This window comes from Symsagittifera roscoffensis, chromosome 6 (assembly GCF_963678635.1).
Source record: "Symsagittifera roscoffensis chromosome 6, txSymRosc1.1, whole genome shotgun sequence".
NCBI classification, from domain to species: Eukaryota; Metazoa; Xenacoelomorpha; order Acoela; family Convolutidae; genus Symsagittifera; species Symsagittifera roscoffensis.
Genome location: NC_087067.1, coordinates 33,114,495 through 33,139,448, shown reverse-complemented (window position 1 = coordinate 33,139,448; position 24,954 = coordinate 33,114,495). Strand labels below are relative to the sequence as shown.

At 37.4% G+C, this 24,954-nt stretch overlaps 15 non-coding genes across 15 annotated transcripts; all 15 read right to left on the bottom strand.

Moving 5' to 3' along the window:
* Window positions 1-1,144: 1,144 nt before the first annotated feature.
* Window positions 1,145-1,263, bottom strand: LOC134849149 (5S ribosomal RNA). Its single transcript, XR_010163188.1, has one exon. It is a non-coding gene; the product is annotated as a 5S ribosomal RNA (ribosomal RNA).
* Window positions 1,264-2,425: 1,162 nt separating this feature from the next.
* LOC134849875 (5S ribosomal RNA) lies at window positions 2,426-2,544 on the bottom strand. Its single transcript, XR_010163862.1, has one exon. It is a non-coding gene; the product is annotated as a 5S ribosomal RNA (ribosomal RNA).
* Window positions 2,545-3,706: 1,162 nt separating this feature from the next.
* LOC134849864 (5S ribosomal RNA) lies at window positions 3,707-3,825 on the bottom strand. Its single transcript, XR_010163851.1, has one exon. It is a non-coding gene; the product is annotated as a 5S ribosomal RNA (ribosomal RNA).
* Window positions 3,826-4,987: 1,162 nt separating this feature from the next.
* Window positions 4,988-5,106, bottom strand: LOC134849853 (5S ribosomal RNA). The gene has a single exon (XR_010163840.1). It is a non-coding gene; the product is annotated as a 5S ribosomal RNA (ribosomal RNA).
* A 1,161-nt stretch (window positions 5,107-6,267) lies between these two features.
* On the bottom strand, window positions 6,268-6,386 carry LOC134849842 (5S ribosomal RNA). Its single transcript, XR_010163829.1, has one exon. It is a non-coding gene; the product is annotated as a 5S ribosomal RNA (ribosomal RNA).
* Window positions 6,387-7,517: 1,131 nt separating this feature from the next.
* On the bottom strand, window positions 7,518-7,636 carry LOC134849168 (5S ribosomal RNA). The gene has a single exon (XR_010163207.1). It is a non-coding gene; the product is annotated as a 5S ribosomal RNA (ribosomal RNA).
* Window positions 7,637-8,798: 1,162 nt separating this feature from the next.
* On the bottom strand, window positions 8,799-8,917 carry LOC134849831 (5S ribosomal RNA). Its single transcript, XR_010163818.1, has one exon. It is a non-coding gene; the product is annotated as a 5S ribosomal RNA (ribosomal RNA).
* Window positions 8,918-10,071: 1,154 nt separating this feature from the next.
* On the bottom strand, window positions 10,072-10,190 carry LOC134849819 (5S ribosomal RNA). The gene has a single exon (XR_010163806.1). It is a non-coding gene; the product is annotated as a 5S ribosomal RNA (ribosomal RNA).
* Window positions 10,191-11,349: 1,159 nt separating this feature from the next.
* LOC134849032 (5S ribosomal RNA) lies at window positions 11,350-11,468 on the bottom strand. Its single transcript, XR_010163076.1, has one exon. It is a non-coding gene; the product is annotated as a 5S ribosomal RNA (ribosomal RNA).
* Window positions 11,469-12,627: 1,159 nt separating this feature from the next.
* Window positions 12,628-12,746, bottom strand: LOC134850213 (5S ribosomal RNA). Its single transcript, XR_010164183.1, has one exon. It is a non-coding gene; the product is annotated as a 5S ribosomal RNA (ribosomal RNA).
* A 1,165-nt stretch (window positions 12,747-13,911) lies between these two features.
* LOC134850199 (5S ribosomal RNA) lies at window positions 13,912-14,030 on the bottom strand. Its single transcript, XR_010164169.1, has one exon. It is a non-coding gene; the product is annotated as a 5S ribosomal RNA (ribosomal RNA).
* A 6,732-nt stretch (window positions 14,031-20,762) lies between these two features.
* On the bottom strand, window positions 20,763-20,881 carry LOC134849807 (5S ribosomal RNA). The gene has a single exon (XR_010163795.1). It is a non-coding gene; the product is annotated as a 5S ribosomal RNA (ribosomal RNA).
* A 1,161-nt stretch (window positions 20,882-22,042) lies between these two features.
* Window positions 22,043-22,161, bottom strand: LOC134849048 (5S ribosomal RNA). Its single transcript, XR_010163092.1, has one exon. It is a non-coding gene; the product is annotated as a 5S ribosomal RNA (ribosomal RNA).
* A 1,163-nt stretch (window positions 22,162-23,324) lies between these two features.
* LOC134849789 (5S ribosomal RNA) lies at window positions 23,325-23,443 on the bottom strand. The gene has a single exon (XR_010163780.1). It is a non-coding gene; the product is annotated as a 5S ribosomal RNA (ribosomal RNA).
* A 1,161-nt stretch (window positions 23,444-24,604) lies between these two features.
* Window positions 24,605-24,723, bottom strand: LOC134848986 (5S ribosomal RNA). The gene has a single exon (XR_010163033.1). It is a non-coding gene; the product is annotated as a 5S ribosomal RNA (ribosomal RNA).
* Between the last annotated feature and the right edge of the window lie 231 nt (window positions 24,724-24,954).

The window sequence follows — 24,954 nt, the reverse complement described above, 5'->3', positions numbered from 1 at the left end:
TTTCATTTATATCCTTACTAGCTTATGTCTATGTACATTACTTTTAAAACACTCGCCCTCGCGCGAGAGTAAAAATATGCTCTTATACCATGTAAAATTTTGCACGCTCACGTTATAATTTATGCATTTCAAACAAAATACTGAAAATTGACATTGTTTGGAATTTTTTTGGCCCAATGTGTTTTATGGCCAAATCAGCTGGTAAAAACCTATGGAGCGTGTACAAGGTGCCTTGAATGACCATCTATGGCATGATAGCCGCACATCCACTGTAAGTGGCATATGATTGAATACCAGCCAGGATACTGTCAGTTGCTTTTAGCCTAATTGTTGTGATAAACTTATTAATTAGGTATGTATTCAAATCTATTTGATAAGTTTTCTTTGAATGCACTCTGCGACAGCGGAGGGCAGCCCAATTCTCTTGAAAAATGCAAGAAAAAAATTGCACTAAGTTAAAAGTTAGCTTTTAGGCCGATTTTCGTCCAAAATGGCCGAAATTCGGGTCCCCCCAAATTTTCAACTGATGATTACTCCACGTACACTTGAGCTACAAACGTCGTTTTGGGCTCGTTGGAATTGTCCTGAGCTCAAATTTATGAAACAAGATGAAAAAAATGAACTTTGAGCGAAAAAAAAAACAAAAATTTTGAAAATTTCATTTTTTGCACCACGCTCGATTAGGCTTAACTTTTTGGTATCTCCGAGATTTCAAAAGCTTATAACTTTGTGTTGGACCGACGAAATTGGTTCATTTTCTCAGTCCCCCAAGATTTGACTATGATCTTGTGATCCAAATAATAAAATTTGGAAATTTTAAAATTTTTGGGCAAGTTATGGCCGTTCGCGCAATTCACCAGGCTCGATTGGGCTTATTTTTTTGACATCACCGAAATTCAAAAGGCTATAACTCAAAGACCCCAAAAGTTATCTCCATTATTTTTGTTCTATCAGCAGCTGATTGTACACAAAATTGATACTGCAAAAGAAATTTTTCGGTTTTCTTTTGTTTTGGCCAAAATTTGACCCATTGAAAATTTTTGCACCACGCTCGATTAGGCTTAACTTTTTGACATCACCGAACTTTAAACAGCAATAACTCTTAGCGCATAAAAGTAAAAGAATTACTTTTGCTTTAAATAAAAGCCTACAGCACCTGGTGTTCCCAGGCGGTCTCCCATCCAAGTACTAACCAGGCCCAATGTTGCTTATCTTCGGTGATCGGACGAGAACCGGTGCATTCAACATGGTATGGTCGTAGGCATTTGAGTTACTCCGCTTTCATTTATATCCTTACTAGCTTATGTCTATGTACATTACTTTTAAAACACTCGCCCTCGCGCGAGAGTAAAAATATGCTCTTATACCATGTAAAATTTTGCACGCTCACGTTATAATTTATGCATTTCAAACAAAATACTGAAAATTGACATTGTTTGGAATTTTTTTGGCCCAATGTGTTTTATGGCCAAATCAGCTGGTCAAAACCTATGGAGCGTGTACAAGGTGCCTTGAATGACCATCTATGGCATGATAGCCGCACATCCACTGTAAGTGGCATATGATTGAGTACCAGCCAGGATACTGTCAGTTGCTTTTAGCCTAATTGTTGTGATAAACTTATTAAATAGGTAAGTATTCAAATCTATTTGATAAGTTTTCTTTGAATGCACTCTGCGACATTAGAGGGCGGTCCAATTCTCTTGAAAAATGCAAGAAAAAAAATTGCACTTACTTAAAAGTTAGCTTTTAGGCCGATTTTCGTCCAAAATGGCCGAAGTTCGGGTCCCCCCAAATTTTCAACTGATGATTACTCCACGTACACTTGAGCTACAAACGTCGTTTTGGGCTCGTTGGAATTGTCCTGAGCTCAAATTTATGAAACGAGATGAAAGAAATGAACTTTGAACGAAAAAAAAAAACAAAAATTTTGAAAATTTCATTTTTTGCACCACGCTCGATTAGGCTTAACTTTTTGGTATCACCGAGATTTCAAAAGCTTATAACTTTGTGTTGGACCGACGAAATTGGTTCATTTTCTCAGTCCCCCAAGATTTGACTATGATCTTGTGATCCAAATAATAAAATTTGGAAATTTTAAAAATTTTGGGCAAGTTATGGCCGTTCGCGCAATTCACCAGGCTCGATTGGGCTTATTTTTTTGACATCACCGAAATTCAAAAGGCTATAACTCAAAGACCCCAAAAGTTATCTCCATTATTTTTGACCTATCAGCAGCTGATTGTACACAAAATTGATACTGCAAAAGAATTTTTTCGGTTTTCTTTTGTTTTGGCCAAAATTTGACCCATTGAAAATTTTTGCACCAAGCTCGATTAGGCTTAACTTTTTGACATCACCGAACTTTAAACAGCAATAACTCTTAGCGCAAAAAAGTAAAAGAATTACTTTTGCTTTAAATAAAAGCCTACAACACCTGGTGTTCCCAGGCGGTCTCCCATCCAAGTACTAACCAGGCCCAATGTTGCTTAACTTCGGTGATCGGACGAGAACCGGTGCATTCAACATGGTATGGTCGTAGGCATTTGAGTTACTCCGCTTTCATTTATATCCTTACTAGTTTATGTCTATGTACATTACTTTTAAAACACTCGCCCTCGCGCGAGAGTAAAAATATGCTCTTATACCATGTAAAATTTTGCACGCTCACGTTATAATTTATGCATTTCAAACAAAATACTGAAAATTGACATTGTTTGGAACTTTTTTGGCCCAATGTGTTTTATGGCCAAATCAGCTGGTCAAAACCTATGGAGCGTGTACAAGGTGCCTTGAATGACCATCTATGGCATGATATCCGCACATCCACTGTAAGTGGCATATGATTGAATACCAGCCAGGATACTGTCAGTTGCTTTTAGCCTAATTGTTGTGATAAACTTATTAAATAGGTAAGTATTCAAATCTATTTGATAAGTTTTCTTTGAATGCACTCTGCGACAGCGGAGGGCAGCCCATTTCTCTTGAAAAATGCAAGAAAAAAAATTGCACTAACTAAAAAGTTAGCTTTTAGGCCGATTTTCGTCCAAAATGGCCGAAATTCGGGTCCCCCCAAATTTTCAACTGATGATTACTCCACGTACACTTGAGCTACAAACGTCGTTTTGGGCTCGTTGGAATTGTCCTGAGCTCAAATTTATGAAACGAGATGAAAAAAATGAACTTTGATCGGAAAAAAAAAACAAAAATTTTGAAAATTTCATTTTTTGCACCACGCTCGATCAGGCTTAACTTTTTGGTATCACCGAGATTTCAAAAGCTTATAACTTTGTGTTGGACCGACGAAATTGGTTCATTTTCTCAGTCCTCCAAGATTTGACTATGATCTTGTGATCCAAATAATAAAATTTGGAAAATTTAAAATTTTTGGGCAAGTTATGGCCGTTCGCGCAATTCACCAGGCTCGATTGGGCTTATTTTTTTTACATCACCGAAATTCAAAAGGCTATAACTCAAAGACCCCAAAAGTTATCTCCATTATTTTTGACCTATCAGCAGCTGATTGTACACAAAATTTATACTGCAAAAGAAATTTTTCGGTTTTCTTTTGTTTTGGCCAAAATTTGACCCATTGAAAATTTTTGCATCACGCTCGATTAGGCTTAACTTTTTGACATCACCGAACTTTAAACAGCAATAACTCTTAGCGCATAAAAGTAAAAGAATTACTTTTCCTTTAAATAAAAGCCTACAACACCTGGTGTTCCCAGGCGGTCTCCCATCCAAGTACTAACCAGGCCCAATGTTGCTTAACTTCGGTGATCGGACGAGAACCGGTGCATTCAACATGGTATGGTCGTAGGCATTTGAGTTACTCCGCTTTCATTTATATCCTTACTAGTTTATGTCTATGTACATTACTTTTAAAACACTCGCCCTCGCGCGAGAGTAAAAATATGCTCTTAAAACATGTAAAATTTTGCACGCTCACGTTATAATTTATGCATTTCAAACAAAATACTGAAAATTGACATTGTTTGGAACTTTTTTGGCCCAATGTGTTTTATGGCCAAATCAGCTGGTCAAAACCTATGGAGCGTGTACAAGGTGCCTTGAATGACCATCTATGGCATGATATCCGCACATCCACTGTAAGTGGCATATGATTGAATACCAGCCAGGATACTGTCAGTTGCTTTTAGCCTAATTGTTGTGATAAACTTATTAAATAGGTAAGTATTCAAATCTATTTGATAAGTTTTCTTTGAATGCACTCTGCGACAGCGGAGGGCAGCCCATTTCTCTTGAAAAATGCAAGAAAAAAAATTGCACTAACTAAAAAGTTAGCTTTTAGGCCGATTTTCGTCCAAAATGGCCGAAATTCGGGTCCCCCCAAATTTTCAACTGATGATTACTCCACGTACACTTGAGCTACAAACGTCGTTTTGGGCTCGTTGGAATTGTCCTGAGCTCAAATTTATGAAACGAGATGAAAAAAATGAACTTTGATCGGAAAAAAAAAACAAAAATTTTGAAAATTTCATTTTTTGCACCACGCTCGATCAGGCTTAATTTTTTGGTATCACCGAGATTTCAAAAGCTTATAACTTTGTGTTGGACCGACGAAATTGGTTCATTTTCTCAGTCCTCCAAGATTTGACTATGATCTTGTGATCCAAATAATAAAATTTGGAAATTTTAAAATTTTTGGGCAAGTTATGGCCGTTCGCGCAATTCACCAGGCTCGATTGGGCTTATTTTTTTTACATCACCGAAATTCAAAAGGCTATAACTCAAAGACCCCAAAAGTTATCTCCATTATTTTTGACCTATCAGCAGCTGATTGTACACAAAATTGATACTGCAAAAGAAATTTTTCGGTTTTCTTTTGTTTTGGCCAAAATTTGACCCATTGAAAATTTTTGCATCACGCTCGATTAGGCTTAACTTTTTGACATCACCGAACTTTAAACAGCAATAACTCTTAGCGCATAAAAGTAAAAGAATTACTTTTCCTTTAAATAAAAGCCTACAACACCTGGTGTTCCCAGGCGGTCTCCCATCCAAGTACTAACCAGGCCCAATGTTGCTTAACTTCGGTGATCGGACGAGAACCGGTGCATTCAACATGGTATGGTCGTAGGCATTTGAGTTACTCCGCTTTCATTTATATCCTTACTAGTTTATGTCTATGTACATTACTTTTAAAACACTCGCCCTCGCGCGAGAGTAAAAATATGCTCTTAAAACATGTAAAATTTTGCACGCTCACGTTATAATTTATGCATTTCAAACAAAATACTGAAAATTGACATTGTTTGGAACTTTTTTGGCCCAATGTGTTTTATGGCCAAATCAGCTGGTCAAAACCTATGGAGCGTGTACAAGGTGCCTTGAATGACCATCTATGGCATGATAGCCGCACATCCACTGTAAGTGGCATATGATTGAATACCAGCCAGGATACTGTCAGTTGCTTTTAGCCTAATTGTTGTGATAAACTTATTAAATAGGTAAGTATTCAAATCTATTTGATAAGTTTTCTTTGAATGCACTCTGCGACAGCGGAGGGCAGCCCAATTCTCTTGAAAAATGCAAGAAAAAAAATTGCACTAACTTAAAAGTTAGCTTTTAGGCCGATTTTCGTCCAAAATGGCCGAAATTCGGGTCCCCCCAAATTTTCAACTGATGATTACTCCACGTACACTTGAGCTACAAACGTCGTTTTGGGCTCGTTGGAATTGTCCTGAGCTCAAATTTATGAAACTAGATGAAAAAAATGAACTTTGAACGGAAAAAAAAACAAAATATTTGAAAATTTCATTTTTTGCACCACGCTCGATAAGGCTTAACTTTTTGGTATCACCGAGATTTCAAAAGCTTATAACTTTGTGTTGGACCGACGAAATTGGTTCATTTTCTCAGTCCTCCAAGATTCGACTATGATCTTGTGATCCAAATAATAAAATTTGGAAATTTTAAAATTTTTGGGCAAGTTATGGCCGTTCGCGCAATTCACCAGGCTCGATTGGGCTTATTTTTTTTACATCACCGAAATTCAAAAGGCTATAACTCAAAGACCCCAAAAGTTATCTCCATTATTTTTGACCTATCAGCAGCTGATTGTACACAAAATTGATACTGCAAAAGAAATTTTTCGGTTTTCTTTTGTTTTGGCCAAAATTTGACCCATTGAAAATTTTTGCATCACGCTCGATTAGGCTTAACTTTTTGACATCACCGAACTTTAAACAGCAATAACTCTTAGCGCATAAAAGTAAAAGAATTACTTTTGCTTTAAATAAAAGCCTACAACACCTGGTGTTCCCAGGCGGTCTCCCATCCAAGTACTAACCAGGCCCAATGTTGCTTAACTTCGGTGATCGGACGAGAACCGGTGCATTCAACATGGTATGGTCGTAGGCATTTGAGTTACTCCGCTTTCATTTATATCCTTACTAGTTTATGACTATGTACATTACTTTTAAAACCCTCGCCCTCGCGCGAGAGTAAAAATATGCTCTTATACCATGTAAAATTTTGCACGCTCACGTTATAATTTATGCATTTCAAACAAAATACTGAAAATTGACATTGTTTGGAACTTTTTTGGCCCAATGTGTTTTATGGCCAAATCAGCTGGTCAAAACCTATGGAGCGTGTACAAGGTGCCTTGAATGACCATCTATGGCATATGATTGAATACCAGCCAGGATACTGTCAGTTGCTTTTAGCCTAATTGTTGTGATAAACTTATTAAATAGGTAAGTATTCAAATCTATTTGATAAGTTTTCTTTGAATGCACTCTGCGACAGCGGAGGGCAGCCCAATTCTCTTGAAAAATGCAAGAAAAAAAATTGCACTAACTTAAAAATTAGCGTTTAGGCCGATTTTCGTCCAAAATGGCCGAAATTCGGGTCCCCCCAAATTTTCAACTGATGATTACTCCACGTACACTTAAGCTACAAACGTCGTTTTGAGCTCGTTGGAATTGTCCTGAGCTCAAATTTATGAAACGAGATGAAAAAAATGAACTTTGAACGAAAAAAAAACAAAAATTTAGAAAATTTCATTTTTTGCACCACGCTCGATTAGGCTTAACTTTTTGGTATCACCGAGATTTCAAAAGCTTATAACTTTGTGTTGGACCGACGAAATTGGTTCATTTTCTCAGTCCCCCAAGTTTTGACTATGATCTTGTGATCCAAATAATAAAATTTGGAAATTTTAAAATTTTTGGGCAAGTTATGGCCGTTCGCGCAATTCACCAGGCTCGATTGGGCTTATTTTTTTGACATCACCGAAATTCAAAAGGCTATAACTCAAAGACCCCAAAAATTATCTCCCTTATTTTTGACCTATCAGCAGCTGATTGTACACAAAATTGATACTGCAAAAGAAATTTTTCGGTTTTCTTTTGTTTTGGCCAAAATTTGAACCATTGAAAATTTTTGCACCACGCTCGATTAGGCTTAACTTTTTGACATCACCGAATTTTAAACAGCAATAACTCTTAGCGCATAAAAGTAAAAGAATTACTTTTGCTTTAAATAAAAGCCTACAACACCTGGTGTTCCCAGGCGGTCTCCCATCCATGTACTAACCAGGCCCAATGTTGCTTAACTTCGGTGATCGGACGAGAACCGGTGCATTCAACTTGGTATGGTCGTAGGCATTTGAGTTACTCCGCTTTCATTTATATCCTTACTAGCTTATGTCTATGTACATTACTTTTAAAACACTCGCCCTCGCGCGAGAGTAAAAATATGCTCTTATACCATGTAAAATTTTGCACGCTCACGTTATAATTTATGCATTTCAAACAAAATACTGAAAATTGACATTGTTTGGAACTTTTTTGGCCCAATGTGTTTTATGGCCAAATCAGCTGGTCAAAACCTATGGAGCGTGTACAAGGTGCCTTGAATGACCATCTATGGCATGATAGCCGCACATCCACTGTAAGTGGCATATGATTGAATACCAGCCAGGATACTGTCAGTTGCTTTTAGCCTAATTGTTGTGATAATTTTATTAAATAGTTAAGTATTCAAATCAATTTGATAAGTTTTCTTTGAATGCACTCTGCGACAGCGGAGGGCAGCTTAATTCTCTTGAAAAATGCAAGAAAAAAAATTGCACTAACTTAAAAGTTAGCTTTTAGGCCGATTTTCGTCCAAAATGGCCGAAATTCGGGTCCCCCCAAATTTTCAACTGATGATTACTCCACGTACACTTGAGCTACAAACGTCGTTTAGGGCTCGTTGGAATTTTCCTGAGCTCAAATTTATGAAACAAGATGAAAAAAATGAACTTTGAACGAAAAAAAAAAAACAAAAATTTTGAAAATTTCATTTTTTGCACCACGCTCGATTAGGCTTAACTTTTTGGTATCACCGAGATTTCAAAAGCTTATAACATTGTGTTGGACCGACGAAATTGTTCATTTTCTCAGTCCCCCAAGATTTGACTATGATCTTGTGATCCAAATAATAAAATTTGGAAGTTTTAAAATTTCTGGGCAAGTTATGGCCGTTCGCGCAATTCACCAGGCTCGATTGGGCTTATTTTTTTGACATCACCGAAATTCAAAAGGCTATAACTCAAAGACCCCAAAAGTTATCTCCAATATTTTTGACCTATCAGCAGCTGATTGTACACAAAATTGATACTGCAAAAGAAATTTTTCGGTTTTCTTTTGTTTTGGCCAAAATTTGACCCATTGAAAATTTTTGCACCACGCTCGATTAGGCTTAACTTTTTGACATCACCGAACTTTAAACAGCAATAACTCTTAGCGCATAAAAGTAAAAGAATTACTTTTGCTTTAAATAAAAGCCTACAACACCTGGTGTTCCCAGGCGGTCTCCCATCCAAGTACTAACCAGGCCCAATGTTGCTTAACTTCGGTGATCGGACGAGAACCGGTGCATTCAACATGGTATGGTCGTAGGCATTTGAGTTACTCCGCTTTCATTTATATCCTTACTAGCTTATGTCTATGTACATTACTTTTAAAACACTCGCCCTCGCGCGAGAGTAAAAATATGCTCTTATACCATGTAAAATTTTGCACGCTGACGTTATAATTTATGCATTTCAAACAAAATACTGAAAATTGACATTGTTTGGAATTTTTTGGGCCCAATGTGATTTATGGCCAAATCAGCTGGTCAAAACGCGTGTACAAGGTGCCCTGAATGACAATCTATGGCATGATAGCCGCACATCCACTGTAAGTGGCATATGATTGAATACCAGCCAGGATACTGTCAGTTGCTTTTAGCCTAATTGTTGTGATAAACTTATTAAATAGGTAAGTATTCAAATCTATTGGATAAGTTTTCTTTGAATGCACTCTGCGACAGCGGAAGGCAGCCCAATTCTCTTGAAAAATGCAAGAAAAAAAATTGCACTAACATAAAAGTTAGCTTTTAGGCCGATTTTCGTCCAAAATGGCCGAAAATCGGGTCCCCCCAAATTTTCAACTGATGATTACTCCACGTATTCTTGAGCTACAAACGTCGTTTTGGGCTCGTTGGTATTGTCCTGAGCTCAAATTTATGAAACAAGTTGAAAAAAATGAACTTTGAAAGAAAAAAAAAACAAAAATTTTGAAAATTTCATTTTTTGCACCACGCTCGATTAGGCTTAACTTTTTGGTATCACCGAGATTTCAAAAGCTTATAACTTTGTGTTGGACCGACGAAATTGGTTCATTTTCTCAGTCCCCCAAGATTTGACTATGATCTTGTGATCTAAATAATAAAATTTGGAAATTTTAAAATTTTTGGGCAAGTTATGGCCGTTCGCGCAATTCACCAGGCTCGATTGGGCTTATTTTTTTGACATCACCGAAATTCAAAAGGCTATAACTCAAAGACCCCAAAAGTTATCTCCATTATTTTTGACCTATCAGCAGCTGATTGTACACAAAATTGATACTGCAAAAGAAATTTTTCGGTTTTCTTTTGTTTTGGCCAAAATTTGACCCATTGAAAATTTTTGCACCACGCTCGATTAGGCTTAACTTTTTGACATCACCGAACTTTAAACAGCAATAACTCTTAGCGCATAAAAGTAAAAGAATTATTTTTGCTTTAAATAAAAGCCTACAACACCTGGTGTTCCCAGGCGGTCTCCCATCCAAGTACTAACCAGGCCCAATGTTGCTTAACTTCGGTGATCGGACGAGAACCGGTGCATTCAACATGGTATGGTCGTAGGCATTTGAGTGACTCCGCTTTCATTTATATCCTTACTAGCTTATGTCTATGTACATTACTTTTAAAACACTCGCCCTCGCGCGAGAGTAAAAATATGCTCTTATACCATGTAAAATTTTGCACGCTCACGTTATAATTTATGCATTTCAAACAAAATACTGAAAATTGACATTGTTTGGAATTTTTTTGGCCCAATGTGTTTTATGGCCAAATCAGCTGGTCAAAACCTATGGAGCGTGTACAAGGTGCCTTGAATGACCATCTATGGCATGATAGCCGCACATCCACTGTAAGTGGCATATGATTGAATACCAGCCAGGATACTGTCAGTTGCTTTTAGCCTAATTGTTGTGATAAACTTATTAAATAGCTAAGTATTCAAATCTATTTGATAAGTTTTCTTTGAATGCACTCTGCGACAGCGGAGGGCAGCCCAATTCTCTTGAAAAATGCAAGAAAAAAAATTGCACTAACGTAAAAGTTAGCTTTTAGGCCGATTTTCGTCCAAAATGGCCGAAATTCGGGTCCCCCCAAATTTTCAACTGATGATTACTCCACGTACACTTGAGCTACAAACGTCGTTTTGGGCTCGTTGGAATTTTCCTGAGCTCAAATTTATGAAACAAGATGGAAAAAATGAACTTTGAATGAAAAAAAAACAAAAATTTTGAAAATTTCTTTTTTTGCACAACGCTCGATTAGGCTTAACTTTTTGGTATCACCGAGATTTCAAAAGCTTATAACTTTGTGTTGGACCGACGAAATTGTTCATTTTCTCAGTCCCCCAAGATTTGACTATGATCTTGTGATCCAAATAATAAAATTTGGAAGTTTTAAAATTTCTGGGCAAGTTATGGCCGTTCGCGCAATTCACCAGGCTCGATTGGGCTTATTTTTTTGACATCACCGAAATTCAAAAGGCTATAACTCAAAGACCCCAAAAGTTATCTCCATTATTTTTGACCTATCAGCAGCTGATTGTACACAAAATTGATACAGCAAAAGAAATTTTTCGGTTTTCTTTTGTTTTGGCCAAAATTTGACCCATTGAAAATTTTTGCACCACGCTCGATTAGGCTTAACTTTTTGACATCACCGAAATTTAAACAGCAATAACGCTTAGCGCATAAAAGTAAAAGAAATACTTTTGCTTTAAATAAAAGCCTACAACACCTGGTGTTCCCAGGCGGTCTCCCATCCAAGTACTAACCAGGCCCAATGTTGCTTAACTTCGGTAATCGGACGAGAACCGGTGCATTCAACATGGTATGGTCGTAGGCATTTGAGTTACTCCGCTTTCATTTATATCCTTACTAGCTTATGTCTATGTACATTACTTTTAAAACACTCGCCCTCGCGCGAGAGTGAAAATATGCTCTTATACCATGTAAAATTTTGCACGCTCACGTTATAATTTATGCATTTCAAACAAAATACTGAAAATTGACATTGTTTGGAACTTTTTTGGCCCAATGTGTTTTATGGCCAAATCAGCTGGTCAAAACCTATGGAGCGTGTACAAGGTGCCTTGAATGACCATCTATGGCATGATAGCCGCACATCCACTGCAAGTGGCATATGATTGAATACCAGTCAGGATACTGTCAGTTGCTTTTAGCCTAATTGTTGTGATAAACTTATTAAATAGGTAAGTATTCAAATCTATTTGATAAGTTTTCTTTGAATGCACTCTGCGACAGCGGAGGGCAGCCCAATTCTTTTGAAAAATGCGAGAAAAAAAATTGCACTAACGTAAAAGTTAGCTTTTAGGCCGATTTTCGTCCAAAATGGCCGAAATTCGGGTCCCCCCAAATTTTCAACTGATGATTACTCCACGTACACTTGAGCTACAAACGTCGTTTTGGGCTCGTTGGAATTTTCCTGAGCTCAAATTTATGAAACAAGATGAAAAAAATGAACTTTGAACAAAAAAAAACAAAAATTTTGAAAATTTTATTTTTTGCACCTCTCTCGAGTAGGCTTAACTTTTTGGTATCACCGAGATTTCAAAAGCTTATAACTTTGTGTTGGACCGACGAAATTGGTTCATTTTCTCAGTCCCCCAAGATTTGACTATGATCTTGTGATCCAAATAATAAAATTTGGAAATTCTAAAATTTTTGGGCAAGTTATGGCCGTTCGCGCAATTCACCAGGCTCGATTGGGCTTATTTTTTTGACATCACCGAAATTCAAAAGGCTATAACTCAAAAACCCCAAAAGTTATCTCCATTATTTTTGACCTTTCAGTAGCTGATTGTACACAAAATTGATACTGCAAAAGAAATTTTTCGGTTTTCTTTTGTTTTGGCCAAAATTTGACCCATTGAAAATTTTTGCACCACGCTCGATTAGGCTTAACTTTTTGACATCACCGAACTTTAAACAGCAATAACTCTTAGCGCATAAAAGTAAAAGAATTACTTTTGCTTTAAATAAAAGCCTACAACACCTGGTGTTCCCAGGCGGTCTCCCATCTAAGTACTAACCAGGCCCAATGTTGCTTAACTTCGGTGATCGGACGAGAACCGGTGCATTCAACATGGTATGGTTGTAGGCATTTGAGTCACTCCGCTTTCATTCATATCCTTACTAGCTTATGTCTATGTACATTACTTTTAAAACACTCGCCCTCGCGCGAGAGTAAAAATATGATCTTATACCATGTAAAATTTTCCACGCTCACGTTATAATTTATGCATTTCAAACAAAATACTGAAAATTGACATTGTTTGGAATTTTTTTGGCCCAATGTGTTTTATGGCCAAATCAGCTGGTCAAAACCTATGGAGCGTGTACAAGGTGCCTTGAATGACCATCTATGGCATGATAGCCGCACATCCACTGTAAGTGGCATATGATTGAATACCAGCCAGGATACTGTAAGTTGCCTCTAGCCTAATTGTTGTGATAAACTTATTAAATAGGTAAGTATTCAAATCTATTTGATAAGTTTTCTTTGAATGCACTCTGCGACAGCGGAGGGCAGCCCAGTTCTCTTGAAAAATGCAAGAAAAAAAATTGCACTAACGTAAAAGTTAGCTTTTAGGCCGATTTTCGTCCAAAATGGCCGAAATTCGGGTCGCCCTAAATTTTAAACTGATGATTACTCCACGTACACTTGAGCTACAAACGTCGTTTTGGGCTCATTGGAATTGTCCTGAGCTCAAATGTATGATGGAAAACAAAATGGAAAAAATGAACTTTGAACGAAAAAAAAACAAAAATTTTGAAAATTACTTTTTTTGCACCACGCTCGATTAGGCTTAACTTTTTGGTATCACCGAGATTTTAAAAGCTTATAACTTTGTGTTGGACCGACCAAATTGGTTCATTTTCTCAGTCCCCCAAGATTTGACTAGGATCTTGTGATCCAAATAATAAATTTTGGAAATTTTAAAATTTTTGGGCAAGTTATGGCCGTTCGCGCAGTTCACCAGGCTCGATTGGGCTTATTTTTTTGACATCACCGAAATTCAAAAGGCTATAACTCAAAGACCCCAAAAGTTATCTCCATTATTTTTGACCTATCAGCAGCTGATTGTACACAAAATTGATACTGCAAAAGAAAATTTTCGGTTATCTTTTGTTTTGGCCAAAATTTGACCCATTGAAAATTTTTGCACCACGCTCGATAAGGCTTAACATTTTGACATCACCGAATTTTAAACAGCAATAACTCTTAGCGCATAAAAGTAAAAGAATTACTTTTGCTTTAAATAAAAGCCTACAACACCCGGTGTTCCCAGGCGGTCTCCCATCCAAGTACTAACCAGGCCCAATGTTGCTTAACTTCGGTGATCGGACGAGAACCGGTGCATTCAACATGGTATGGTCGTAGGCATTTGAGTTACTCCGCTTTCATTTATATCCTTACTAGCTTATGTCTATGTACATTACTTTGAAAACACTCGCCCTCGCGCGAGAGTATTTATATGCTCTTATACCATGTAAAATTTTGCACGCTCACGTTATAATTTATGCATTTCAAACAAAATACTGAAAATTGACATTGTTTGGAACTTTTTTGGCCCAATGTGTTTTATGGCCAAATCAGCTGGTCAAAACCTATGGAGCGTGTACAAGGTGCCTTGAATGACCATCTATGGCAGGATAGCTGCACATCCACTGTAAGTGGCATATGATTGAATACCAGCCAGGATACAGTCAGTTGCTTTTAGCCTAATTGTTGTGATAATTTGGCTCGTGATTATATCAAAATTACCTTCTCTTTTGTTACCGAGATTAAACTGAAGATAAATTTGCATTGTTTTCCACGCATTACTTACTTTTGGACATGGCTGATAGCCAGTCGCCTTCTTTCTCTGAAGTTCTCGCTGAGGGCATTGCAAGACCTCATATTAAAGTCACTTCATTCTTAAAAATGACCATCATTCCTCCCTTTACAAAAGAACATTTCAAGTCTAATGCTAGTTTCGAAGCAGCCTCAAAAAAAAACATTGTTGACATCTTGTCCTCCTTTAAACCCCATCATCGAGATCAAATTACCATCTCCAAAGCTTTCTCTACTGTCAAAGAATAAAGATTATATTCTTTAATCGTTATCGCTCCAACTGAGGCGGAGGACGACCTGACCATCATGAAGACAGAAGGACTGCAGCTCCTTGACAAAACTATCTTCCCAACGGGTGACCACTTCTGGAGATACGATCCAACCGGGTTTCCAAAGACGGCCATGCTACGCATGAACCAGGTTCCCGGGCTTTGTGACGATGAGGCAGTCCTCGAAGCCCTGCAGCTCCCCCCAACAGTTCATGTGGAGGGAGAAGTTACGCGTCAACGCGAGAAGTGTGGACAGGGGAGCTTCTTCAATGGTAAAGCTTCGGCCATTATCAGAATCCCCAATGAGAGCGCTGAAACTGACCTGAGGCAGTGGTCGTTCAACGCTGTCAAAACTCGGCCATTCAAATGGCTCGATCTACCCTTCAACGCGCATGTCCCGTCAATTCATTCCTGCAGTCTATGCAAGGAAGAGGAAAAGCCTTATATTGGTCATGATGATTCCTGGTGTCGGATCAGGAGACAACAACCACCAGAGGTCAACCAGACGACATCTGATTTGGCCACAAGCAATTCTGCTGATGGGACTCCGGCCTCTGAGGGCCGAATGGATGAGGAGGACTGGCATGTGATGAAGGCGCGCAGTAGCCTCAGAAGGAGTGGGGCGTTCAGCCGCCAGAAATCACAGAGACGACACAGCAGCCCAGACGCGGAGAAGCAGACTCCATTAAAACTGCAAAAAAGAGAACAACAGGTATCGAGTCTAAAAACTTCTCATACATAAACTTTTTCATAAAGTTGTGCTTTAAATTTCTAAAGAGCAGCGATTTCACTGAGAAGCTGAAAACTCTAGGCATCCGTGTTCCAATAAGAAAGCCAGAACGTGGGAAAACGTCGCATAAACACTACATTTTAGGTCTAAAATTTAAAAAACTAGACGCTCTAACCTCTAAAAAAACAGTCTTTTTCATTAATAGAGGTCTGAGCTTTAAACTCCGGACCGGAAGTTTGCATAGCTCAGTACTATTGTCTACATTTTTTACCCTTAATTGGAATTTTGACACATTTTTTGAAAGTCAAAATCCTTTGACCTTTATAATATTTGAATCATGCAACGTTTGCTGCAAGAGTTATGTCAATCTCCTCAGCAAAGCCTTTTCAGACCTTGGTGGTCTAGTCAATTGTTTGACTGGACACCGGAGAGACGAGAAAGTTTTCTTGGGGATGGGTAATGCAAGACATCACTTACTGGTACATTTAACCTTGACTTACATCGTAATAACGGCTAAGACGAAATTAGTAACTTTGCATGCGATTTGCATAGGAAAAACTTATAACTTAGTCAAGACGTGCCTGTTTTCAGAACGTCCTAGAGGTTATAAGGACCACATCAGAATGAATTGCATCTATATTGACCTCAGCAAGCCAAATTTTGAAAGAAAAGTACGACATGACTACGTTATAGCATTTCCAGAATCAAAACTGTATGTATTAAGCTTAAAAGAAAACGCCATCTTGATCAACTTTTAACTGCAAACATGCAAACAGTGTAAGTTAGAAATTTTGAATTTTTTCTCAACCGAAAACTGGAATTTTCAGAGATTTTGCCAAATCCGAAGGGTTTCGGCTTTGACAAAGTCAGAATCTGGCAGTATATACTGCTCTATTTGCATCAATCCCCACAGTAAGGACTTTTCAGTCCTTACTGCCCTAGCTCGAAAGCATGATAGGCAACGGGGAGATACGTTGATTTTGGTGGTGGTGATACTAAAACCCCATCAGGTCTTTACTCATAGAACCCCGAATAACATTATGAAACCGGCTATCTTTAACTATTCAAATTCGCATGCAAAATTATTTCCAACAGACTTATAATCTAGTCATGACGTGCTTTTATACATTAAATTGTAGAGGTCTAGGTAACCACCTCAAACTTCTAGGCATCCTGGTTGACCTGAATAAGCCAAAACATGGGGGGAAATTACATCATGACTACGTTATAGCGTTACAAGAAACAAAATTGTATGTATTAAGCTCAAAGCATGAGGCCATTTTGACCAGCTATAATTTGAATTATCTAATCCAGCCATGCAGCCAAAATAACTCAGGAGGTTTACTGTTATTATTTCCCAAAAAATTGAAAATTCAGAATTTTTACCAAAGCCACATGGCTTTGGCTCTGAAAGAGTCAGAATCTGGCAGCATTTACTGCTCTATATATATCAATCCCCTCAGCAAGGACTACTCAGTCCTTACTGGCCTAGCTAACAAATTAGCCGAGCAACGGAGAGATACATTTATTTGGTTGGGGGTGATTTTAACTGCCGATCAAGTTCTGAATTATGCAATCTTGCATTACATCGTAGTGACCGGCGGGTCCAAAGATATCACATAATTTGCAACATTTTCGAATCAATTGGATGCTTTGACCTTTTCAAGGTCTGGAACAAAGTTTATCCCACCCATTTTGACCAAAAATCAAAATCCGAATCGCGTCTAGAATACATTTTTAGCAATAAAATTGACGAAATAACGACCTTGACTACATTATACACAAATTATAGCGACCATAATGCATTACATGCATGTTTTTCAAATTTTCAAGATTTTATGCATGTAAATGGCCAAAGTTACCGGAAATTGAATTATAACGTAGTTAAAGAGCACAATAAGCCTTCAGAACTGGTAGAAACACTCCAGGGGCTGTCTGATGAGTCTCTGAAACTGCCATTATCAGGGAAATACGACAAATTTAAAGCCAGACTTCGTGACTGGTTGCGTTTTTTATGCATTAATGGCCATAAACAATTGAATAAAGATATCGCCCCCTACATACAAAGTAGTACGCCTGCAGATATACATTCCATCAATTCAGAGACAACCAGACAGCCCCAGTTGGCCTCTAGACAGGCCAACTGTCCTTACTCTTCTCTCCGAGATGAGATGGACTTGAGGACCAAATTTAAGTCCATTCGTGGATTTTATTTGGACCTCAACCATGGTGATTCGGGTGCGCTTAAATCACTGCTAAGTTACTTCAAAGTTAATAAAAGTATTAAGCAAATAAAGCTGAAAAGTGGTGAAATTTCCAATGACATTGATGAAATTTTGAACGAATTCTCGAGCTTTTACTCCAATATTTACTTTAAAAAAACGGTTGCTGACGCCAACTACGCACCCAGGGAGGAGCTTTTGAATGTTTTTAAGCTGCGGAATTCAAAACGAATAAAGAAAATTACCAAAATGTTTAACAATTCGCCAATAGGTGAAGAGGAAGTGAAGCAAGCTATAATTAAATTAAATAAAAATAGCGCACCTGGATCTGATGGTCTTACTTCAGACTTGTATAAAAGCCACTCAAATTTTTTCGCTCCGTTGCTCGCTGAATTATTTAACTCGATGTGCTACAATAAAGCGGCACCTAGGTCATTTTTCATTTCAATAATAAAACTCATCCCAAAAATTGAAAACAGTTTAAATGTGGACGAATTCCGACCAATAAGCCTCCTTAACACTGATCTCAAAATTCTTTCCCATGTTCTGGCATCTCGTTTAAGAGACCCTTTAAATAATCTAATACGCAAACATCAACTTGCTTATTTGCCAAAGCGCAGTATTCATACAGCCATAATTAGGGCTAGATTAGCTCAAGAAAAACTCGGAAAATCTAATTGTGTGGTAGCCATCGATTTCAGTAAGGCTTTTGACCGTATGGACCGTGATTACATTTTGAACGTTTTAACAGCCATAGGCTGTCCAGAAATCATAACTTCTTTGATATCCATCATATATACTGATACCAAAGCGATGATAGAAATAGGTGGCTACCTATCACGATCAATTAGAGTCGACAATGGGATTAAACAAGGATGCCCTCTTTCGGCGCTTTTGTTCATTTTAGGAATGGAACCTTTACTCCAAGCCATACGCTATAATAATTCTATCAAATCCAACCAAGCACTTAAAATTGTGGCCTTCGCCGATGATATTAGTGTTCTCATCAAACGCGCTTGTATCGGAAATTTACTTGATGAAATCAATAAGTTCAATTTGGTATCAAAACGTGCTATAAATGTAGATAAAACCAAAGTTCTGAGTTTAGGTTTCGTGCCTAAACAGTTGAAGAAAGTATCAGCCCTTAAATTATTAGGCATACGCTAAAGCTTGAATGATTCATTGAAAATTAAAACCAAGATATTGGAAGATACGATTAATAATTCAGCTAAATTCAGCTTAAAATGTATGACTCTCCGGGCGCGAAGCCTGAATATTGAGACTTTTGTGACCTCAAGACTCGTATATGTGATGAGGCACTTGGAGTTGACAAAAACTTTCATTGATAGGTTAGAAATGAAATTGATTAACAGTGTATGGCTTGGAGGAAAACATTCAATCAACAAGCAGATCTTATACCTTCCATTCAATAATGGAGGCACAGGCTTCAAAAATTTAAATTTTTATATTGCGGCTGCAAAAATTTTCGACATGGTATCCCTACTTAATACCTTGGGTAGCAACAAAGAAGTGATCTACTTCAAAAATCTAAGATTTTCAGATCCTTCAAAAATTTCTTAATTAAAAAAACATTTTCATTCTCGAGTTTGCTCGAGATAGTTTTCAGCTAGTTCAAAATGGAAAAGTAATTGATTCAGAGTTGATGCTTCCAAATTATAAAACGAAGGTTATAGCTAGAAAAATTGCGAGTTTCTACCCGGAACTTAATCTATCAGACAAATCTTTGATTTTTCAATTCCTAACCAAAATATGGAAACATAAAAAGTTCACCCCTCTAGATAAAAACATTCTCTACCTATTTTTCTTAAACAGTTATCTGGATAAGCCCAGGAAATGGATTAAAAATTTGGTGGACCACCCCCTTTGTTACTCTTGTGAAAGAGAGTTCGAAACCATGCAACATTTGTTTTTCGCTTGTGAAAACTGCTCTACTTTTAAAGAAAAACTTAATTTCAATTCAATAAAAGATCTGCTTGTTGAAGAAAATGTAATAGGCATGAAATACATTGTAGCTAAGCTGATATCATCATGGTGTCAAGATACATCTCAATATCTCAAAAAACTTGGTTCCATTCCATAAAATGATTATCTTCATGGTGTATTATATTACATTTGATGTCGTATTTTTTTCTGCTAACTGTAACTAAATATGTGTAACTAATTGCTTTCCTTTTATTGTAATTTGTAATTACAATCGTTAATAAATTATTTGAAAGCCTAATTGTTGTGATAAACTTATTAAATAGGTAAGTATTCAAATCTATTTGATAAGTTTTCTTTGAATGCACTCTGCGACAGCGGAAGGCAGCCCAATTCTCTTGAAAAATGTAAGAAAAAAAATTGCACTAACGTAAAAGTTAGCTTTTAGGCCGATTTTCGTCCAAAATGGCCGAAATTCGGGTCCCCCCAAATTTTCAACTGATGATTACTCCACGTACACTTGAGCTACAAACGTCGTTTTGGGCTCGTTGGAATTTTCCTGAGCTCAAATTTATGAGACAAGATGAAAAAAATGAACTTTGAACGAAAAAAAAAACAAAAATTTTGAAAATTTCATTTTTTGCACCACGCTCGATTAGGCTTAACTTTTTGGTATCACCGAGATTTCAAAAGCTTATAACTTTGTGTTGGACCGACGAAATTGGTTCATTTTCTCAGTCCCCCAAGATTTGAATATGATCTTGTGATCCAAATAATAAAATTTGGAAATTTTAAAATTTTTGGGCAAGTTATGGCCGTTCGCGCAATTCACCAGGCTCGATTGGGCTTATTTTTTTGACATCACCGAAATTCAAAAGGCTATAACTCAAAGACCCCAAAAGTTATCTCCATTGTTGTTGACCTATCAGCAGCTGATTGTACACAAAATTGATACTGCAAAAGAAATTTTTCGGTTTTCTTTTGTTTTGGCCAAAATTTGACCCATTGAAAATTTTTGCACCACGCTCGATTTGGCTTAACTTTTTGACATCACCGAACTTTAAACAGCAATAACTCTTAGCGCATAAAAGTAAAAGAATTACTTTTGCTTTAAATTAAAGCCTACAACACCTGGTGTTCCCAGGCGGTCTCCCATCCAAGTACTAACCAGGCCCAATGTTGCTTAACTTCGGTGATCGGACGAGAACCGGTGCATTCAACATGGTATGGTCGTAGGCGTTTGAGTTACTCCGCTTTCATTTATATCCTTACTAGCTTATGTCTATGTACCTTACTTTTAAAACACTCGCCCTCGCGCGAGAGTAAAAATATGCTTTTATACCATGTAAAATTTTGCACGCTCACGTTATAATTTATGCATTTCAAACAAAATACTGAAAAATGACATTGTTTGGAATTTTTTTGGCCCAATGTGTTTTATGGCCAAATCAGCTGGTCAAAACCTATGGATCGTGTACAAGGTGCCTTGAATGACCATCTATGGCATGATAGCCGCACATCCACTGTAAGTGGCATATGATTGAATACCAGCCAGGATACTGTCAGTTGCTTTTAGCCTAATTGTTGTGATAAACTTATTAAATAGGTAAGTATTCAAATCTATTTGATAAGTTTTCTTTGAATGCACTCTGCGACAGCGGCGGGCAGCCCAATTCTCTTGAAAAATGCAAGAAAAAAAATTGCTCTAAATTAAAAGTTAGCTTTTAGGCCGATTTTCGTCCAAAATGGCCGAAATTCGGGTCCCCCCAAATTTTCAACTGATGATTACTCCACGTACACTTGAGCTACAAACGTCGTTTTGGGCTCGTTGGAATTGTCTTGAGCTCAAATTTATGAAACGAGATGAAAATAATGAACTTTGATCGGAAAAAAAAAACAAAAATTTTGAAAATTTCATTTTTTGCACCACGCTCGATTAGGCTTAACTTTTTGGTATCACCGAGATTTCAAAAGCTTATAACTATGTGTTGGACCGCCGAAATTGGTTCATTTTCTCAGTCCTCCAAGATTTGACTATGATCTTGTGATCCAAATAATAAAATTTGGAAATTTTAAAATTTTTGGGCAAGTTATGGCCGTTCGCGCAATTCACCAGGCTCGATTGGGCTTATTTTTTGACATCACCGAAATTCAAAAGGCTATAACTCAAAGACCCCAAAAGTTATCTCCATTAATTTTGACCTCTCAGCAGCTGATTGTACACAAAATTGATACTGCAAAAGAAATTTTTCGGTTTTCTTTTGTTTTGGCCAAAATTTGACCCATTGAAAATTTTTGCACCACGCTCGATTAGGCTTAACTTTTTGACATCACCGAATTTTAAACAGCAATAACTCTTAGCGCATAAAAGTAAAAGAATTCCTTTTGCTTTAAATAAAAGCCTACAACACCTGGTGTTCCCAGGCGGTCTCCCATCCAAGTACTAACCAGGCCCAATGTTGCTTAACTTCGGTGATCGGACGAGAACCGGTGCATTCAACTTGGTATGGTCGTAGGCATTTGAGTTACTCCGCTTTCCTTTATATCCTTACTAGCTTATGTCTATGTACATTACTTTTAAAACACTCGCCCTCGCTCGAGAGTAAAAATATGCTCTTATACCATGTAAAATTTTGCACGCTCACGTTATAATTTATGCATTTCAAACAAAATACTGAAAATTGACATTGTTTGGAATTTTTTTGGCCCAATGTGTTTTATGGCCAAATCAGCTGGTCAAAACCTATGGAGCGTGTACAAGGTGCCTTGAATGACCATCTATGGCATGATAGCCGCACATCCACTGTAAGTGGCATATTATTGAATACCAGCCAGGATACTGCCAGTTGCTTTTAGCCTAATTGTTGTGATAAACCTATTAAATAGGTAAGTATTCAAATCTATTTGATAGGTTTTCTTTGAATGCACTCTGCGACAGCGGAGGGCAGCCCAATTCTCTTGAAAGATGCAAGAAAAAAAAATTGCACTACCTTAAAAGTTAGCTTTTAGGCCGATTTTCGTCCAAAATGGCCGAAATTCGGGTCCACCCAAATTTTCAACTGATGATTACTCCACGTACACTTGAGCTACAAACGTCGTTTTGGGCTCGTTGGAATTGTCCCTGAGCTCAAATTTATGAAACAAGATGAAAAAAATGAACTTTGAACGAAAAAAAAACAAACATTTTGAAAATTTCATTTTTTGCACCACGCTCGATTAGGCTTAACTTTTTGGTATCACCGAGATTTCAAAAGCTTATAACTTTGTGTTGGACCGACGAAATTGGTTCTTTTTCTCAGTCCCCCAAGATTTGACTATGATCTTGTGATCCAAATAATAAAATTTGGAAATTTTAAAATTTTTGGGCAAGTTATGGCCGTTCGCGCAATTCACCAGGCTCGGTTGGGCTTATTTTTTTGACATCACCGAAATTCAAAAGGCTATAACTCAAAGACCCCAAAAGTTATCTCCATTATTTTTGACCTATCAGCAGCTGATTGTACACAAAATTGATACTGCAAAAGAAATTTTTCGGTTTTCTTTTGTTTTGGCTAAAATTTGACCCATTGAAAATTTTTGCACCACGCTCGATTAGGCTTAACTTTTTGAGATCACCAACCTTTAAACAGCAATAACTCTTAGCGCATTAAAAGTAAAAGAATTACTTTTGCTTTAAATAAAAGCCTACAACACCTGGTGTTCCCAGGCGGTCTCCCATCCAAGTACTAACCAGGCCCAATGTTGCTTAACTTCGGTGATCGGACGAGAACCGGTGCATTCAACATGGTATGGTCGTAGGCATTTGAGTTACTCCGCTTTCATTTATATCCTTACTAGCTTATGTCTATGTACATTACTTTTAAAACACTCGCCCTCGCGCGAGAGTAAAAATATGCTCTTATACCATGTAAAATTTTGCACGCTCACGTTATAATTTATGCATTTCAAACAAAATACTGAAAATTGACATTGTTTGGAATTTTTTTGGCCCAATGTGTTTTATGGCCAAATCAGCTGGTCAAAACCTATGGAGCGTGTACAAGGTGCCTTGAATGACCATCTATGGCATGATAGCCGCACATCCACTGTAAGTGGCATATTATTGAATACCAGCCAGGATACTGCCAGTTGCTTTTAGCCTAATTGTTGTGATAAACCTATTAAATAGGTAAGTATTCAAATCTATTTGATAGGTTTTCTTTGAATGCACTCTGCGACAGCGGAGGGCAGCCCAATTCTCTTGAAAGATGCAAGAAAAAAAATTGCACTACCTTAAAAGTTAGCTTTTAGGCCGATTTTCGTCCAAAATGGCCGAAATTCGGGTCCACCCAAATTTTCAACTGATGATTACTCCACGTACACTTGAGCTACAAACGTCGTTTTGGGCTCGTTGGAATTGTCCTGAGCTCAAATTTATGAAACAAGATGAAAAAAATGAACTTTGAACGAAAAAAAAACAAACATTTTGAAAATTTCATTTTTTGCACCACGCTCGATTAGGCTTAACTTTTTGGTATCACCGAGATTTCAAAAGCTTATAACTTTGTGTTGGACCGACGAAATTGGTTCTTTTTCTCAGTCCTCCAAGATTTGACTATGATCTTGTGATCCAAATAATAAAATTTGGAAATTTTAAAATTTTTGGGCAAGTTATGGCCGTTCGCGCAATTCACCAGGCTCGGTTGGGCTTATTTTTTTGACATCACCGAAATTCAAAAGGCTATAACTCAAAGACCCCAAAAGTTATCTCCATTATTTTTGACCTATCAGCAGCTGATTGTACACAAAATTGATACTGCAAAAGAAATTTTTCGGTTTTCTTTTGTTTTGGCTAAAATTTGACCCATTGAAAATTTTTGCACCACGCTCGATTAGGCTTAACTTTTTGAGATCACCAACCTTTAAACAGCAATAACTCTTAGCGCATTAAAAGTAAAAGAATTACTTTTGCTTTAAATAAAAGCCTACAGCACCTGGTGTTCCCAGGCGGTCTCCCATCCAAGTACTAACCAGGCCCAATGTTGCTTAACTTCGGTGATCGGACGAGAACCGGTGCATTCAACATGGTATGGTCGTAGGCATTTGAGTTACTCCGCTTTCATTTATATCCTTACTAGCTTATGTCTATGTACATTACTTTTAAAACACTCGCCCTCGCGCGAGAGTAAAAATATGCTCTTATACCATGTAAAATTTTGCACGCTCACGTTATAATTTATGCATTTCAAACAAAATACTGAAAATTGACATTGTTTGGAATTTTTTGGCCCAATGTGTTTTATGGCCAAATCAGCTGGTCAAAATCTATGGA